The following is a 10,547-nucleotide window of genomic DNA, read 5'->3' on the forward strand; positions in this document are numbered from 1 at the left end:
TAGGAAATGGTTAGTTGACTTTCAGGGTCCTGAGACAAGGCAATTTAAAAGTAATGAGTGAATTCAGGGGAATGATTTCTGTGATATGCTACTAGATATTGAAAAAAACAAAGTTGCAGAAGAATATATACTGTGTATAAACTGTGAACCAAATCTATTCTTTATCTCAAAAAATGTATTTCTGTGTGTGTGTGTGTCACACAAAAAACAAATATATACCAAAAATATAACAGGTAATATTCCTAATATAGGGATATGAGGAATGAATTGAAGACTTTTTTTTTTTTTTTTTTTTAGATGTAGAGAACGTTCTCATTTTGAATTCAAACACACACAACCTTAAAATAAATACAGATAGACAGATTTCAAAGTAAGATTAGCCACCATTTGCAAACTTTTGACAAACACTCAGAGGGAAATTGGAAGGGGAGGTGAACCATGAGAGACTATGGACTCTGAGAAACAATCTGAGGGTTTTGAAGGGGCGGGGGGGTGGGAGGTTGGGGGAACCAGGCGGTGGGTATTGGAGAGGGCACGGATTGCGTGGAGCACTGGGTGTGGTGCGAAAACAATGAATACTGTTGTGCTGAAAATAAATTAAAAAAATTTTTAAAAAGTTTGCTCAAATAAAGTCATTTTTACTGATTGAAAAAAAAAGAAAACAAAAACACTCAGAATTTGTGCAGTAGGAGGTAGCTGGGTGTTTGGGTGCAGTTTATTGACCACTTATGGCTTGATAGCCCAAGAATTCTTTCTGTATATTCTATTTAAAGATATATATGGGGGCACCTGAGTGGCTCAATCAGTTGGGAGTCCGACAGTTGGTTTAGGCTTGTGGTCTCGGGGTCTTAGGATCGAGCACTAAGACAGGCTCTATGTTGGGCGGGGAGTCTGCTTGGGATTGTCTTGCTCTCCCTGTGTTCGTCCCCTTCCTTTGTTGTCTCTCTGTCTCCCTCTGCACCTCCCCCTGCTTGCATTCTCTCTCTCTGTCAGATAAAGAAGTCTTCTGAGTCATATTGATGAGGTAGACCCCACACCCCAAAGCTAACATGTCACATCTTGTCCATCACAGACCTCCCTCTTCAAAATAACCACAAGGGCACGTCGAAAGCATCTGTAAACCCAAGTGAATTTTTTCCCCTACAAAATTTCAGGAATATAACCTTCTGTGAATATTGTTGCAGATTCTCTCGTGTCATGAAAGTTGAAAGAATAAGAAAATTCAGCTAAACACAAACAGCTTTAAATAAGAGAGTACTCTTCAGGGGTATGAAGACAGGGGTGCCTGGGTGGCTCCGTCAGTCAAGCGTGCAACTCTTGGTTTCCACTCAAGGTGGATGTGGTCAGGCTTCCCGGTCAGTGTGGAATCTGGTTGAGATTCTCTCTCTCCCTCTTCCTGTGCCCTCCCGCTACTTGTGGCACACACCCTCTCTCTCTCAAGTAAAATAAATAAAATCTTAAAAAAAAAAAAAAAAAAAAAGTACGATGATAGGTCTTTTACAGATATGCGTCAGAATCAAAATACATTAGCAAGCCCACGACTAAGGATAATATAAATAAATGTTAACAACTATGAATAGTATTTCACTGCTTTGCATGGGTTCTGCCTTGTATCGGATTTTCTGTATTTTGTTATTTGCTGTAAACAAAAGTTTGTTTCCCTTTTTCTTGGCTGTTTTCTCCCATAAATAGCATTCTACTGATAGTTGTGGATTATTCAGGAAGACTAAGATAATGGCAACTAAAATAAGTAGGTAAGGAGTATTTTTCTTGATTCTAACCACTCCATCTGTCTCACTATATTTATAGTATGTAAAACACCTGTTTTTATTTCCAAGGGACCAATCTGGTTCTAAAGTCGCAGCTGGTGATAGTCTGTGAGGGTGTTTAGATACTATTTCTTGAGCAAGGCAGATGGCTATCAAAAGCAACTTCATAGTTTTTCTTTTCTATCGCCATCCCCAGATTTGGACAATCGCATGTGGACAGAATTGACAGGACGTGAGCTTGAAAAGTACAGGGCATGTGTTGTGCTGGTAATGCACAAGGGATCACCATAATAAGCATGGGAACGTCGAAGGGACCAAACACGGAGAAGGTTCATGTCATAGAAATAATGCTAAGAGAAGTCAGTACCCAGGATTAAATGTAGGTAAGCAAGAATCATTGTCACTTCCAAGACAACATTGACCTCAACTGTCAGATTCGCTGCCTTTGATGACCAGGTCCATTTCAGCACCAGCGGTGGTTGAGAACGGTCCTTCTCTATATACCAGAAAGGACACGGTATGAATATGTTTATGATGTTTATGCATCATGAATATGATGACCTGTCCTAAGAACATGAGATGTTCAGGTCAAGTGCTGTCGGGGCCAAAATCCCCGGTAAAATCAACCAATTGTTGGAAGCAATGACTTGGGCAATTCCTTCTGTAAAGGACTAAAGATAAGATTAAAAGTAGGACCCCTCCGGTTGAGGAACGACAGAAGGAAAATCTACTGGGAATGCACAGAAATTTCCATGACCTAGTCCAGCGGATACACCAGATCGTTGAACCATGGGCAGCCATGTGCAACCATCTGAATACTCTTTTTTATCTTTAGGATTAGAAATATGGAAATAGTCAATGTATATACAGTTGCTAAAATTTATGAAATGCAAGGAACACAATTCTAATAATGAATAATAGAATAAACATATAGATAATAAAGAAATGCACATTATATTTAACTTATCAGTACTTTTGATCTGATTATCCTGAGTGAATCAGTCCGATTTTCAACATGTTCAATATTACGTGCACTTATTGTGTCTGCTCTCAAAGCATTTAAGAAAGACACATCAGACTGTGATTTGAATTAAATGATTAGAAAATGTCATTAGTTGTGTCGTCAATGTTGAAATGTCTATAGAAACCTAATCTTTTTGTATAATAACTTTTTGCTTTATTGGTTCCATAAATAAAATATGGGTCTTTCGAAGAATGCCACAGAAAGAAATTGGGTATCGAAGTAAAAATAGTGGTATTCTTCACGCACATAGATATGAGGAATTTAGCAACAGTTAAAAGGGCAGATGCATCGGTATCCTACCTTGTTCGTAGCTAGTAGGAATGGAGATTGAATTTAAGTTCTAGAAATAACTGCTGGAATGGAGAGGTAAAACTAAGGAAAGACTTCCATCTGGAATATGGTAAAGAAGCTCCTAAAAATATGAGTTATGATCACTATTTGAATATATGTGATTTTAGAATATTTATATCAAGTAATGGGAAGCAGAGAAGACCACTCCATGGAAATATTTGTTGGATATTCATAGAATTAATTCTTTCTCTCTCTCTCTCTCTCTCTCTTTCTTTTTTTTTTTTTTTTTTTCCAAATAATCCCTGTGCCCCACATAGGGCTCATAATCCTGACTCCAAGATCAAGAGTTTCATGCTGTAGTGACCGAGGCAGTCGGGTGCCCGTGGAATTAATTCTTAATAGAGGTGTCCACCATTGAAGAGGAAGGATGTGATAGAACTCAGCAGTTCAAAGCATAAGAGGAAAGAACTCAAAGTCAAAGGATAACAGGTAAAATGGAAGACTGTCTATAGTTAATCCTATGGAAACCACTTGAGAATGAAGAGCATAACAGAGGGCCACTCATGACTGCAGGACAGGAGGGGTGAAACTGGGAGTTCCGTGAAAGCCTTGTCAAGTTTGAAGGCATTTCTGAGACCACCCAGTGGAGGCATTCAGTAGGCACTTGGATGGATGGATCTGGAGGTCAGGTGATGGGCATCTGGGCCATGGCTAGGTCTTGGGCACCATGTCTGATGGACTACATGTCAAGGCTCACACTGACCATTGGGAAGGAGTGGGAAAAGTGGGAGCTTGCAAGGTTTTGTGATGTGCTCCCCCCCACCCCCAAGATGTGTGCAGAAGAAGATGCTGGCACAGGGCTCTTTGAAAAGAGGTGAATGCACAAATCCTCTCATAAGAGAGGAGAGACTTTCTCTTCATTTGAGCACGGAGGAAGGAAGGGAAGGTGGGAGTGAGTGCCAGATGTGCTGGATTGGTTTTGAGAAGCTAGTGGGATTCCCACTGGAGGCACTTGATTTTCATGGCATGGAAGATGAAGTTCCTGGCTGATTCTGAGAAGAACAGGGGAGGGGTGATAGTTGAGCACAAGAGACAAGGAACAAAACTTTGATCACAGTAGGGTAGCCAAAGAGTGAATTCACTTGCGAACATTTGGCATTGACACCTTTCAAATCTTAGAAGTCATGTAATAGAACTCGAAAACAGATTTTTGCAAAGTTTGGGTATAGAAAAATGATAACACATAAACTTATGCAAACTCTTAAACTCGAAATTATTAAGTGAACTGCTAAGGTCGTTCTACCATTGGAGGGAGCGAGACCAATAGCATTACCCGCCATTAAAATAAGTTACTACAGAACCTCCCAGCCCTTATTAACAGACTCCTCAAATGGTAATGGGATTTGGATGTTTGTTTTCTGTGAATGTCAAAGGTAAAATGATTTTCTCTAATGAGCTTAAAGCCTTGCTCGCCAACACTAAGGTCCGAGGTACAGAAGGTTTTATGGAATTTGGCATCCAAAGGAAAATAACTTGTAATTGTAGTATTCTCCTGTTTCTCTCCCAGACAGGAGTACCTTACTTCTTCTAACCCGTTATCCTACTCACTAAAATCAACATTAGCTCTGCCAGTAGAGGTTTTCTCTGTTGCCACCCTAGGAGCCTTCACTCCATAAAATTCTACTTTTTGCCACTTTCCCACCATCGGGATCCTTATTCTCTGTTTCCAAGTGTCTGCTATTTAATCGTGCTAGAAAGCCATGGAAGCCACAGAGTGGTTTCCTGAATTGTAGAATAAATGATCCAAGCTGGCTGGGCAGACCCACGTTTCCTTCATAGCTGTTCTAAACTTGAATGGTCTGCCTTTTGTTCTGAGATGAAAGCCAACACCCCGTTTGTTTTTCTGGATCTCTCAGAAATGTTTTGCATAGCCAGCGAGTCTCCTGAAGGTTCTGCTTTTCTGAGAGTTCCTCCTCTGTTTTCCACTAGTGCTTTTGAGCTGGTTTCTACCACCTTCTGCTGGGTCCCCTCTCTGCTCTCTGCCTTTTCCCTGGGCACTGGATTCCCTCACCTGGTGACAAATGTGTCTTCCTCTTCCTTCCCTGTCTCCCAAGTGTCCCCAACCAAAAGTAGTATCTATCCACACATCTAAATTCCATGTTAACGGTCTTCTCTCCATCCCTTTAATATCAAACATCCTGGGGAAAAATCTGTCTATAAAATATAGCAATATTGTCTATGCTGTCTGCCATTACTGCCCCCCCCCCCAGAACAGTCTCTTCTTCCCATTACTATGGAAACCACCATCTGACCCGTGTTTCTCAAAATTCAATGAATCACTTAGTCATATAGTTTAAAATGCAGATTCTATTTATGAGGTTGAGCCTGAAGCCTGAGCTTCTGCATTTCTAACAAGTTCCCAAATGATGCCCCAGTCTTGGTTGAAGAACCACAGTTTGAAATCCAGGAACCTGAAGGAACATCACTCCAAGATTTATTCATGTCTTTGGAAGCTGTCCCTTGAGAACTAAAGACTAGACTCTCATCTACATTGTTTCAACTACTTTAACTGTCCAAGTCAATATTGGTTTCTTGAGGCCATCCGTCCACAACACTGATTCTCACTGGATCGACAGTCCTGTGGTGTCACGTTCAACGACTTTTCCATCCATATCTTACAGGTCTTCTCTGCTGAACTCAACACAGGGTACCACTCAGGCAATTAAACTATACAACTCTGGCTCCCTTGGAAGAAGAGCTTCTTTTAATAATATTACTGTGCAAACATCCATTTTATTGAAAGCCAGTGATTAAAATATTTCCATATTTCTCCCTTCCCTTTGGGCTCCAGGACTGAACTTTCAGAATATCCAACTCAAAGTCCACAGGAGGACAGCGATGATGCATGACCCACTGGAGCCCAGTGAGAATGTTCTCTTGGACTTTATCTTAGACCTATCAAAAAAGGAATCCCTGCCTATGTCCTATGACCACTTACATGGTAAAATAATGGGTTTTTCTCAGAGAGCAGCCACCTGGAGAAAACCTGTTCTAAAGCTAGATCATACCTGGAGAAGTGGTTTGAGCAATTACACACAGATGTGCCTGATATACCCTGGATTGTACAGCCAAAGGTACCAGTCCGTGCCCTATTAACATAGCAACTATTGTTCTTATATTTCCTTCTCTCTCTCTCTTTCTTTCTTTCTTTTTTAAAGAATTTATTTCTTTACTTGACAGACAGAGATCACAAGTAGAGAAGCAGGCAGAGAGAGAGAAGGGGAATCAGGCTCCCCGTTGGGCAGAGAGCTCAATGCAGGGCTTGATTCTAGGACCCTGGGATCATGAACTGAGCCGAAGGCAGAGGCTTTAACCCATTGCGCCACCCAGGCGCGCCTCTTTCTTATATTTCTCTTTGAATTAAGATCTTTTGAATTGGGTTTCCTTCACATGCAACAATAGCTTTCAACAATTAACTGCCCTGAAAATGACCTTTATTTGGCTTTCCTTAAATAAAAAAAAAAAAAACATCTCTTAATGCCTCCTTGGAAAAGTGGACAAAAGATATTAAAGAAAAAAATGAAGAAGCTTAAGGTCACAAAATTACTTAACCTTTCTTGGCTGTCATGGAGTGTTTCTTCTGCCAGCTGAACTTTCACATGCATTTGTCACATTTCGAAAACATAAACATTGTGGGTGTGAAAGAAATGTGCAACATTTGTCCCTTAGTAGGAAGAGACTAGATACCACCCGGAATTTGAGGTTCCTATTGCAAAACATTATATTGTATGATCCCATAAGTAGGTAAATCTGTAGTGATTGTGTTTCTTTCCCATTTTAAAAATTTGTTTAAAAATTTATTTATTTGAGAGAAAGAGCCATAGGGCAGAGGGGGAGGGGCAGAGGGAGAGGGACAAGCAGACTCCCCGCTGAACATGGAGCCTCGCAGCTGGGCTCCATGTCTCCAAGAGATCACGACCTGAGACCAAAATTAGGCTTCACCGACTGAGCCACCCTTGCACATTTTTTGAGGTGATGGGCATTGTTTTGTTATTGTCAATGCACTGTTCCATCTCTTAAGTTCTGGTAGAATAAAAGCACCATTTTCATATATTTCTGTCGACTTTTTAATGAATACTTCCTGCAGTACTTTTTAGTTGATCGTCTTGTTTTTCGAGGCATGGAGTCCTTCATACCTTAACTGTGGAGGATTTTGGTGTCCTGGACCCATCTCCAAAGGAAAATGTCTTTGCTCTGTTTTTCCACCATAAATAGAAATGTCATTTTCTGGCATAAGGAATTCAAACAGTTGCAGAAATGACAGATTCCAGAGCAGAGGGAGAGGAAGTAGAAGACAAGCCTAGAGAATCTTGTTCCAGAAAGCAAGGGATTACTCAACAGATGAGGAGGATCTGACAAGGGATGGTGACAGCGGAGTCGGCCAAACTAGGTTCCCACTGAGCAAACAGTCACTCTGGGCATCAGAATAAATCATGACAGTAGCTGATTATAATGCATTGAATAAAACAGGAAACCACGAGTCCACACGGAGATAAACTGACAGATTGACGAAGCAGGAGATATATGCTTTTGAAAACGCTTCTCCACACACAGATATGTGTTGATTATAAAGGGGGATAGAATAAGTTTATGGGGGAAAAGCCTGGTGAACATCCCTTTCACCAAGGTCAAGTCACATCCCAACTGTGAAGATGCCATGAGAAAGAGGCAGCATTGCATCTGTGATTTCCTTGCCAATCATGAGGATACGCGAGATAAATCTAAACTGAAGGAAATCCTTTAAAATCATTCACGGGACGAACAGTGAATCCCCAAAGTCCTGTCCATCCAGAACCCCAGAATGTGACCTCACTTGGAAATAGGTCTTTGCAGATACAATTCATTAAGAAGGTCAAGATGAGGTCATCCTGGATGTAGGGTGGTCTCTGGATGCACAGACGGGCATCCTTATGAGATCATAAACAGACACAGACATGTGCTCAGGGAAGAGACCCATGGGAAGGGAAGCAGATGTTGGAACGATGCTGCCATAGCTAGGAAATGCCCATGATGGCCAGCGGCCCCCAGAAGTTGGGAGAGAGTCATGGCGCAGAGTTTTCTTCAAGCCTCCAGGAGCAACCAACCTGGCCAACCCCTTGATTTTTGGATTCTGGCCTCCTGAGTCTGTGAAAGAATAAGTGTCTGTTGTTTTAAGCCAACCAGTTTGTGGTCCTAGTGATGGCCATCCCAGGGTACGAATGGAGAAAAGCACCCATCACCTTCCAACCTCCCACTGATACTCCCAGTGCTGTGAAGTCAAAGAAAAACTGCGTAACGGGGCCCTAATGGAAGGAAACAGAAGAGACATGGTCCAGATCAAGGAGACCCCAAGGTGCTCCCTCATCCCTTATGCCTTGTAATGACACAGGGAGAACTTGGCTGGACTTCATCTACGAAGCTGGACGCTGGTGGCTCAGTGCCTTCATCTCCGACTTCAGCCTCTAGAAGCGTGAGGAGTACATTCCTGTCACCTGTATGCTACTCAGTATGTGGTTTTGTTCTCGCCGCCCAAAGGACTAGCACAGCTCGACACGGACGACAACACTGATCAGGAACGGCCAAGGCAAGCGCTTGCTTCCGCTCCCTCTTCAGGAGGGATCAGCTCTGCTAACTGCCTTGGATTTGAAACCGCCACCGGCTACGTCTGCTTCAGGCTGGTCCACGCGCCTTCGTCTCCCAGCTGCAAAGCCTTGCTAGGAGCTACGGTTTGGGAGGCCCTGGGAAGGGGGCCCATTGCAATTGTCTCCCCCATGTGAGTAAACCCGGGGAGTATTCTCTCTCTGCGCAAATATGCCCCTTCGTCAAGCCACTTTTGCATTGGAACAGGTATTATCCCTCTGCCTCTCTACTAGCATTGTGGTCCCCCGCCCAGGTGAGTGACAGGTTGGGGAGAAGGCAGAGGTCTGATCTTGGCTAGCAGTGGACACCAGTATGTCTCTGTGGTCTCTACTTACCTTGTGACCAAAGGAAAGGCAGCAACCCTGCCCCCCCTCATTTCTTGCATCTCGAGTTCCTCGTTGATCACATGAGCGGCACAAAGGCAGGAGCCCACACGTACGTCCTACAGAACCCTTGTATGGCTCAGTCCCGGTCTTCGGACATAGAACTTGTCATCTGACCTCCACTCTTCAGGATGGGGTCACGTGCATGTCTAAATGCATGAGGCTTCTCAGCCTACAGACCACAGCCCTTGAGCTGGGGGTGGGGAGGTTGGTGGCAGGGAAGGGGGCACAGCTGCAGAATCGTACGGCAAAGCTGAGGGACCCATCAGGGGAGGGCTACGTTCCTGCACTGGCTGCACATTTGTGGCTTTCTACATGTGGCTAGTACACCGATTCCCTCTTTCTTTCTTCTAACCACAGAAGTGAACTGGACGGTGTACAGCTCGAAGGACACTTGTAAACATGGCGGAGAAATGGAAACTTCACAGGAAGCAAGCGAAAGAACTCAGTAAGTGCATGCTTCCTGTCTGCCCTGTTGAGAGGCACACGCCCCGCGCTTCCGGTCCCTGCGTGCCCGCGTACAGAGGCACGTGTAAGGACGCTCGTCCACATTCGTGGTGGCTTTAGTTGTGGATGACGCTGGATGCGCAGTTATGTAAGGAGGGCAGGAATGTCCCTTCGGAAATCCTGTCTATGGTGCCGAAAAGACTGAGCCCTCTGTTTGCCTCTCCATAACCTCAGGCACGTGCCTGAGGATTTACACTGAAGGGACAGGTGTCAGGAGTGCATTGTGACACGTATTAGCGCGGAGCAAGCCAAGGTTTCGGTTGTGTCGCCAGAGGCAAAACTGAGGGCAGAGCTCAGTGATTACATGGTGATTTCAGCCCAACTGAACGGTCGATCTGCAAATAATAATAATAATCGTGATTAATAATGATGACTAGTGATTATCCGTAATTGCTACTGATCCTTCGTAATTATTACTGTTGTTGTTTAAAAACGGGTCCACTTCTGGTGGCCCGCACAGACCGCTTTTCCAGTCCTGCTTTGGGTTATGTTGATAATTAACGGCAACTTTCAGTTTTACTTTGCCAGAGTGCAGACACAGCTTAGGCAAGAAAAACCTCCAAACCGTGAACCTCCTTAATGATTGGTTCCTCTGCTGTAAAATTAATAAACTGGATCCAAAAACTTTCTGGGACTCATATTTACAAATATCAAAAGGGAAAGGGAGTCTGTGTGTGTGTGTTAACTATCGGGGAAAAAGTGAAGAGCAGAAAAACTGAAACCGGCCGCAGAGAAGGGCCCTGGTCTGTGCAGACTCCTCGTTCGATGCCCAGAGCTGAACGGCTGTTCTCTGCGAGCTGCTGGTGGTGCACACAATACCCCCGATATTGTGAAAGCAGAACGGAACGGAGGTTGTATTTTTGTTTGTTTGTTTTAATACACTGCTTGTTCCTT

This window comes from Mustela lutreola, chromosome X (genome assembly GCF_030435805.1).
Source record: "Mustela lutreola isolate mMusLut2 chromosome X, mMusLut2.pri, whole genome shotgun sequence".
NCBI classification, from domain to species: domain Eukaryota; kingdom Metazoa; phylum Chordata; class Mammalia; order Carnivora; family Mustelidae; genus Mustela; species Mustela lutreola.